The sequence below is a fragment of the Eleginops maclovinus genome, chromosome 8, assembly GCF_036324505.1.
Source record: "Eleginops maclovinus isolate JMC-PN-2008 ecotype Puerto Natales chromosome 8, JC_Emac_rtc_rv5, whole genome shotgun sequence".
Classification (NCBI taxonomy): domain Eukaryota; kingdom Metazoa; phylum Chordata; class Actinopteri; order Perciformes; family Eleginopidae; genus Eleginops; species Eleginops maclovinus.
Window position 1 is genome coordinate 21,581,161 of NC_086356.1, and position 9,305 is coordinate 21,590,465.

Sequence of the window (9,305 nt, forward strand, 5' to 3'; positions counted from 1 at the left end):
ACCTTTGGAGCATCCTCAAGCAAAAGATCTATGAGGGTGGGAGGCAGTTTGCATCAAAACAGCAGCTCTGGGAGACTATTCTGACATCCTGTAAAGAAATTCAACCAGAAACTCTCCAAAAACTCACAAGTTCAATGGATGCAAGAATTGTGAAGGTGATATCAAAGAAGGGGTCCTATGCTAACATGTAACCTAGCCTGTTAAGATGTTTTTGATTGAAATAGCTTTAATTTCAGTAAATATGACATCCTAATGCTGCAAATTCAACAAATGACCATTTTTAGTTCTTTACAACGTATAAAATGTTTTTGAAACTCTGTTGTGCATGATAATTTGGAACAGTGCATTTTGAATTTTTTATTTTGAAAAAATACTGTAATCATTGGGAGGTTTGTTCAATAAAATTCGAATTATAATCTTAACAGTTGATGACTTGAAAATAATACTGACTGTCATTTGCATCGACTATTTAGGAAGATCTGAGGAGATCTGAGGAAAATATTATTTGCATAATAATTTGGAACGGGGTGTAGTGTGCTGCAAAAACTCTGACATGTTAAACTAGTTACAAAAAAGAAGCAGAAAATTGGCGAACTAGTGGCATACATTTTTCTGCACTGGTTAACTAGTAACACCCAAAATCACTCAGTAGTTAACTAGTAAAGGCAAAAGATTCACTAGTTAACGGCTCTTGTGCCCTTACTAGTTAACTAGTGAGATATACATTTAAATTCAACTAGTTAACTTGCAAGGCTTAAAATGTTTACTAGGAGTAGTGGATCCCAAATGCGCACTGGTCACACTAGTTCAGTGGTCCGCAACCAACGGACCGCGGTCCGGATACGGACCCAAATGCAATCCCATCCGGACCCGGAATAAATTGTTAAAATATTTTTAATTTTGACGGGAGAATTCATTTTAAACCGGAGGGTTACTTTTCCCTACGATGGCGCATTGCATTCACTCAATAATAAAAATTTCACCAGGTTATCTCGTAATTACGAGATAATGATCTCATAATTATGAGATGTTTTCTCATAATTCAGGGATTCTTGAGATGAGGGACAAAACATGTCCGAGAGATAAAACTCATTGTAATTCTTAAAATGTGTTTAAAAAATGTCCAATAATTTGATTAAACAATAAAACAAGAACTTATTTATACCACAAAATGTGAATTAATGCTTTTTTACACATATATTTTATTTTACATCACCTAGTGTGCTGCCTGAACCCCAAAATACCCTTGTCCGAAAGCAAGTTCCATGACTTTACAATACTTAAATAATTGTTAAAATTAAAATAAAACAAACACAATAGCTACTGTGATCATGTATTTTAAGTAATTATTCAAACTATATAGAAATTTACAATTAAAAATATATATTTATGTACTTTTTACGTGATTGAAATCGCGTCCGGAGTTTCTGTCAACACCATAAGATTTTTCTAAAAATGCAAAAAAAACAGGCATTATATTGGCCAACTCATACTCTAAGGACCCCTTTTCCACTTGCTGTTTGGTGGACATGCCATGAGGCCACTGCTCTGGTAAGTAAATATTTCTCATATTTTTCCTTAATTATCTTCTTTTACAAAACCAGCTATGTCACAACCATAGAGTGTCAACACCATGGTCGATAAAATTCAAGGTTTATGTGATTTTATCAAGAAATAAAAGTTTAATCTAACGTTATTGTTGAGGCCACTAGCAGCTAGTGATAAACAAGATGGCTTCTGCAAAGAAATCACATGTTATGATGAAAAATTGAAGATATCGTCAACTCCGTAAGACTCCATCAGACGTCAACTCCGTAAGAAATGTTGTCTTATGGAGTTGACCACTTACCTTATGGTGTTGACAAATGGGATTTAAATGTATCATTTGCCCATTTAATTCAACACCACCGCATCCACACACCACATTGTCTGGCAAAATCCTCAAAAAGTATCGCCTGATGCATCAGGTTCGTGAATTTGGCCTTAGCTACAAAACACTCAGAGAAAACACACCAATCCAAAGAAAGCCCAGTTACCTCCAGACAATCTCCTCAGTGGTTCACACATTTTTTGAAAACAATTCAAGAATCACGACAGACAAGCAAGACACCATCACAAGAAAAAAAGTGAAACGTCAAAGGATGGTAATGACAGACACAATGCAGAATCTCCACCAGTCATATACTGAGCAAAACCCCAGCATTCGCCTGAGTTATTCCTCTTTCTGTGCACTACGTCCCTTCTACATAACACCACCCAAAACCTCAGATCGAAACACTTGTCAGTGCCAGATCCATGAAAACGCCACGCTCATGCTTGATGTTTTGAAATCTTTCCAGGCTGTGTCAACCAGCAAGCTTAAAGAGAGTTTTCAGCTTGTCTGTTGTTCTCCACCAAGTGAATCGTGTCTATTGCGCACCTGTGCAAGATGCCTTCACAAATCATCAAGTCTGCCTTTAGAGCAAGGGAAAACAAAAGTGGACTGGAAGCAGTGGGAACGGGTCGAAGAGAAAACAGAGGATGGAGTTCACTTTCATACCAGACTACAGAAACGTACGGGTACTCTGTCGGAGCTGATGGATCTCTACCAAGACAAATTAAGAAACGAAACAACCACCCATGTCCATCTTGTTCAAAATCAATCCAAAGAGTACCGAAACATGATTGAAAATTGCAATGAAAGAACAGTGATTGTGCATATCGATTTCTCTGAAGCATGGAAATGCAAATACAGCTCCGAAGTACAATCCTGCCACTATGGCCAAAATCTCCCACTGATAACGCTCCATACAGGCATGTTTTACACCAAGCAAGAAAAACAAGCTTTTTGCACAATTTCCGAGTCCAAGCGCCAAGACGCAGCAGCAATATGGACCTACATGGATGAAGTTCTGAAGGACATTCATACCAGATTCCCCCACATTGACACAATTCACTTTTGGTCTGATGGTCCAAGTAAACAATACAAAAATAAAAAGAACTTTCTCCTCCTCTCCACCATCCCTCCTCGACTGGGGTTCAACAATGTAACATGGAACTTCTTCCCTACATCCCACGGAAAGGGCGCCCCGGATGGTATTGGGGCAACAGTTAAGCGGTGTGCTGACAGAATGGTTCTTGGAGGAGTGGACATCGTCAATGGCATGACTTTTCATCAGCTTGTGTCCAGCAGGCTAAGTGGAGTCCACCTACACTATGTCAGCACTGATGATTTCCTGGCTTATGATGCTGTCCTCCCCAAGTCCCTACGACCCATCTCAGGAACAAGAAAGGTTCATCAAGTGGTAGCTCGGGGCAATACCATCTACTGTAGGCATAGTTCATGCTTTTGTAATGAGCCACAAATCTGCCGCTGTTTTAATCCAGTTGCACACCACACCACACCACACACACCACAGCATGCAGATGAGCATCGGGCTGTTCAGAGTCCTCTTGCCATGTTAGTGGAGGCAATGGAGGAGGAGCCGACCAGAGCACCTGAGGGCTTAATGTCAGCAGTGGGGCCGAGTGACATCACACAGAGATTGGCTTGCTGTGGTTTATGACTACAATTGGTGGCTGGCTAAAGTGCTTAAAACAGATCAAGAACAAGGGGATGTTCAAGTGGATTTTTTCCACCCTCATGGGCCATGTAGTCGTTTCCAAAGGAAACAAGGGTGCCAGGATGTCTGCTATGTTCCATCTACTGACATCATAGTCAAATTCACCCATCATTACCAGTCCGCACAAGCCGCACAGCGCACAAGGGATATCTACCAGCTCTCCTCAGAGGTCATGGACTTCCTAGATGAGGACCTTTTCAATCGGTTGTTGCCAGGTGTTTAAATTCATGCCAATGATATAAGATGAGTTCAAGATTTACAGAGAATTTCCATTTCCAAAGGCTGAATTAATGAATATTCTTAGTGTTTTTCTCCATGATCTGTAAATTTGATGAGTTTATGGACTGTTCAAGAGATCTGATATGAGTTTATGGACTGTTCAAAAGATCCAATATGAGTTTATGGACTGTTCAATAGATCAGATATGAGTTTATGGACTTTTCAAGAGATCCGATATGCCTACTGCCAAGTTCCTGTTTTTAAAGTGGGTGTGAGTGCAAAAATAACGATTTATATTAAATGGCGTTTAATCCTGAAATGTTTCAGTTGAAAAGTTGAGTTTTTGAAGTTCAATGGCCATGTTAAATGAGTTATCTCCAGTTCTCTTCTAATTCGTCAACACCGTAAGATGTGCGTCAACACCGTAAACAGCTGGTCAACTCCATAAGATGAGTTTTCTGTTCATTTTTGTTTTTAAAAAGATATTTTATTACATTTTCTCACATTATCTCAACAAAAGCACTGCAGTTCCTAAATAAATGTGTATTTCTGTATTGCTGACTAACATTGTTTGTTTTTGAGATTAAAAAATAAATGTGAACATGTATATTTCCCCAGTTATAATAATTGGCAGCTTGATAATATATATATTTTAAAGTAATAGTATTAGTTTAAAAACATGGATTGAATAACACAGATTAAAATAACCTCCAGTAGTCAAAATAACTGCAATAAGTTTATTCAAAATACATATTTCTATGTTTCTTTGTGTCTTACGGTGTTGACAAATCCCAGGCTTGTCCAGCAAACATGAAAAAAATGTTTAAAATGTTAAACCTGGAGATTGTATTTCAACAGCATCAAAAGGCCAGCACCTGGGACAAATATAATATATAGATATATTTTGGAAAAATCAACATTTTATTTTTAGAAATTAAAAACCCGTTTGTCCCTTGTCTCAAGAATCCCTGAATTACGAGATAAGATCTCAAAATTATGAGATAACATCTCAAAATTACGAGATAAAGATCTCATAATTACGAGATAAGTATCTCATAATTACGAGATAACTTTTGTTCTGACTATCAGTCAACGCAGTCTTGCTGAGGGTTGCTTGCATGGCTGTGACTGGAACAGACTCGAAACAGGTATGTTCTAATCAACTAAAACTGCAGTTTTTAAAAGTAAATGGATTCGTGGGACATTCCTCTGTAGTTCTTAACAGCCTAACCTAGGTTTTCGACTGCCTTTAATATGTTCTTTGGTTCACATTCGATTGAATCTTAGCTAGCCTAACCTAACCAGACTAGCTAACCTAACGGCAATATCAGATGATGTACTGTCTGTCTGCCCTGCAGCGTGATGGATTTAACTGATGATGGTGGCCTGTGGGGTTTTCTTCGGGGACGCGGAGTCTCCGAAGATGGAATCAGCCAAATGCAAGCTGACAAGGTGAGGCGATGTGCAAATGTGCTAGAGTAGACATGCTGTTCGATGTTGTCTAGAGCTATGCTCCTCGTGTCAGTACTAGTTCAGAGACTGCACGGTTCCAACTTGAGGAGTGCTAGCTGCTAGCTAAATCTAGTGAGGTTTGGCTTTGCAGCCTTCTAACCATCGGGACTCAGCTCAGTACAAACTTCAGACTGAGAAACCGTCACGCTTTATGTATAATTTATGTACCATGCGTTTATAAAACAGTAAATGGCCGAATGACCGCACGGTGTAAGGTTCGAGCCCTAATTTATATGATGATTACAACTAATAATTTCTCAGCTACTTTGAAAACGGGTAGAACTCATAGACTGTAAAAGGTAGAACTATCTTCTTGCCACTCACTGTAGCACCAAGCGTCTTCGAATTCGAAAGCGTAATCTTTACAACAATGTTACTTTTCAAAAGTGCTGTACTGTGCTGGGTACTGTATATGTAATTACTAATTAGGCCACTAGATGGCAACACAAACATTTCCTGATAACCTATGATTAAGATGAACTGAACAGAAAGGCAGAATTCAATTAGATAACTGAATTAACTTAAAAGGGATTGGATGATTTAAATTTGCTTTTATGTCCTCTCATTTCAACACAAGTAGCCTATTCTCCTTTTCTAAGTCTGACTGGTGGTCACCCTAACAATTCTAGATGTACCCTACCTGTTTACACTGGAACATTATGTATTTGGGGGCCTTCATTTAAGCTATTAAAATAGAATCTAGCTAAATTATTAGGCTAACTAATGCATATTTAAATGTACAGGTGAGATGAGTAATTTGGATGATTATAGAAAACAATTTGAACAGATAGGTTTTAAAATTTCTAGACTATACGGGTATTTTAAATACCACATTTTTAAGATATCTAAAACAAATCCACAGCATGTTATAAATCCACATCATGTTATTAGGGGAATTGTAAGTGATATCTGGTTTGATTATGTTGAGTGTGGATATGAATAGTATAGTAAGTGGTGTCTTTTCTATGTTGGGTTTTCGTAATTGTAATTATTTTTTGTGTGTCTTCTTCACAGATTGACGCATTTGCCATTCAAGACATAGATGATGCATCCCTTGCATGTTACATACCACTATACGGGGACAGAATTGCCACAAGGCGATACTGCATGGACAAACAAAAAAGGAAGGAGATGAACCATCGAGGATGTCACTTCTAGATAAACTGCGAAAGAGAATGAGGACCAGTGCAACAAATCATGGTGAGGCATCTGAACCAGGAGCTTCCTCTGTTGGGCTAAGAAGATCTACTAACAAAAATGCTGTCAAGACCACACGGAAAATTGAGCTGGGTTGGATCCATGAGGGAAAACAAGTAAGGAAGCGATGTGGTGGAGGCACTAGGGTTCTTGATGTGAGCAAGACTGCAACTAAAATGGATGTACTCTCTTTTGCGAAGGAACTGTTTTTTCCAGACGGCAATCAAAAAAAGGAAACTGGGAAGACTTCATTCACAATGTGTATGATTTCAAGGAATGTGAACTTGATGACCACACAGATGTTGGTGAACTGTACACATTGTCAAAGTTTGGGATGTTACGCTTTTACTTACACACAGCAGTCCGACCACAAGAAGCAGACACGGGACAAGGAAGATGGACAGTGACCTGAGTGACACTCCCACAGAGCAGGACGCGCAAAGTGCCCTGAGTGACACTCCCACAGAGCAGGACGCACCTATCTCTGGTATCCGCTTTGAAAATTCATCTGGTTATGAATTCGTAGATCTTCCGTCCTCATCTCCAATGTCTGATCCAGAAGTATTCATCGGGCCAGGAGAAGGCACCCCTTCTGAAGGCCAGCTGGATGACACAATTCCAGTTCTGCTTATCATCTCCCCAGTGACCTCTACCTCTCTACATCCACCTGATGACATTACCACATCCATGCCACTTGTCTCAACGCCTCTTCCTGTGCCAATGTACGAGATTCAAAATTTTAATTCTGAAACACTATCAATGCAAATAACACTTCACAGGGCTAATCTGTTTGATGAAATGATAAGCCAATTCAAGGATCCTTTACCCTGGACTACCCATTGCAGTACAGTATGGTCAATGAACGTGGCAGAGACGAGGATGGAGTTGCCAGAGATGTGTACACTGCCTTTTGGAATGAATTTTTGGACAGGGCAGCAGAAGGAGCAGAGTTAAGAATACCCTCTCTGTCACCGAGATGGCAGGAAGATGAATGGAAGGCTGTGGAAGAGTTCTAGCGAAAGGATGGATGGATCAAGGATACTTTCCATTGCGCCTTGCCCCGGCATTCACTACAGCCCTCTTATTCGGTGAGCATGCAGTGTCTATGAATACACTCTTTGAGTCATTTTCGGATGTACTTAAGTCAGTCTGAGAGAGATCTTATTGACACAGCTTTAAAGGAAGACCTTGACGGTGAGTCCAGGATGAACTCCTGGATATGCTTGATAGACTGGGGAGTGAAAATCGTTCAAAACGTGAAAATCTCAAAGCAGTACTCCTTCAAGCGGCACACAAGCAGATCATCCAGGAGCCAAAATATGCTCTCGACAATATGGCAGCAGTTGCTGCTGAATGCCTGAAGACCACCATAAACACACCAGAACAACTGGAAGCCATGTATACGGACAAAAAGCCAACATGCCGAAAAGTCTGAAGCTCATTGAGGCCCATCCAGTCTCTGCTCCAGAGAAACAGGCCTTCAAATTTTTCCAGCAGTACATCCGTGGATTACATGATACAGGGTTAAGAAAACTGTTGAGGTTCATAACTGGCTCTGACATAATATCTGTATCAAAATTGAAGTACTTTTCACCAATATAGAAGGACTGTCCCGTCGACCAGTTGCGCACACTTGTGGAGCAGTCTTGGAGTTACCATTCACTTACAACTCCTACCCTGAGCTGCGAAATTGAGATGGAAGAAGTGCTTTCCAGCAATTACTTGCAAATGGACATTATGTAGTTGCATGAGGTGTAGCAAGCCAATCGGGCACCAGAATTAAAGTGTCTGTTCTTCATTGCGTGTTCCAATAAGTTTGCTTTTATACGTAGTACACAGATGTGCCTGATACAAGAACAAGGTACTATCAGAAAACACCATGAAGTAGAAGTCAACTGTATGACATGTAGTATTGTGCTTGGCGGTTACACTGGTCCATTACTTTAGGTAGCCTACCTTTTTTTATGAATGCATTGGCCTATTACGTTGACACACCTTGTGAATGTATTCTTTTTCAGCATTGATGCGTAAATGCCCACACTGTTTCTGCCTATATGCAGATTTCTTCAGTTTTGTTTGTCTGTTCTGTTCCGTTTCTGTTCGTCATTGCGTGGTCCAATAAGTATGCTTTTATACATAGTATACAGATTCACCTGATACGAAGACAAGCACTATCAGAAAACACTGCTAAGAATTTAGTATTGTGTTACCTTTAAGTCCTTTTTTTGATGAATGCATTTACCAGTTACTTGACACTCCTTTCGAATGTATTCTTTTCTGCATGGGTGCGTTAATGCCCACCCTGTTTCAGCCTATACAGTATAAGCAGATTTCTTTACATATACTCTATACCATGATTTGTTTTCAATTGGGGGTATTATATGTGGGTTGTATACCTTTTAACATATATTTTCTTTATTATTTTGATAAAGCAATGCCTACCCTGTTTCTGCACATAGTTGACATGAACTGTAATGCCCTGACCTGTTGAAGTGAATTTGAAAAATGTCTTTTTGACATTGCTGTTTTAAGTGTTCATTGTTGACCGCTGTTTAAATGCCTGTCACTTGAAGTGCCTGATGAATGGCAGGTTCCAGACAACACAGAATGCGGTGTTATTATTCTTGTGTGAGCAAAATGTGATTACAACTTCTGAATTCAGTGTGAGATTGATTAGTAACACAAACATTAGTATAAGTAACTGCTGTTACTGTAACTGTTAACAATATTATTAGATTGTACTGTGCATAGTAAAAAAACTGTAAAACCCAACTG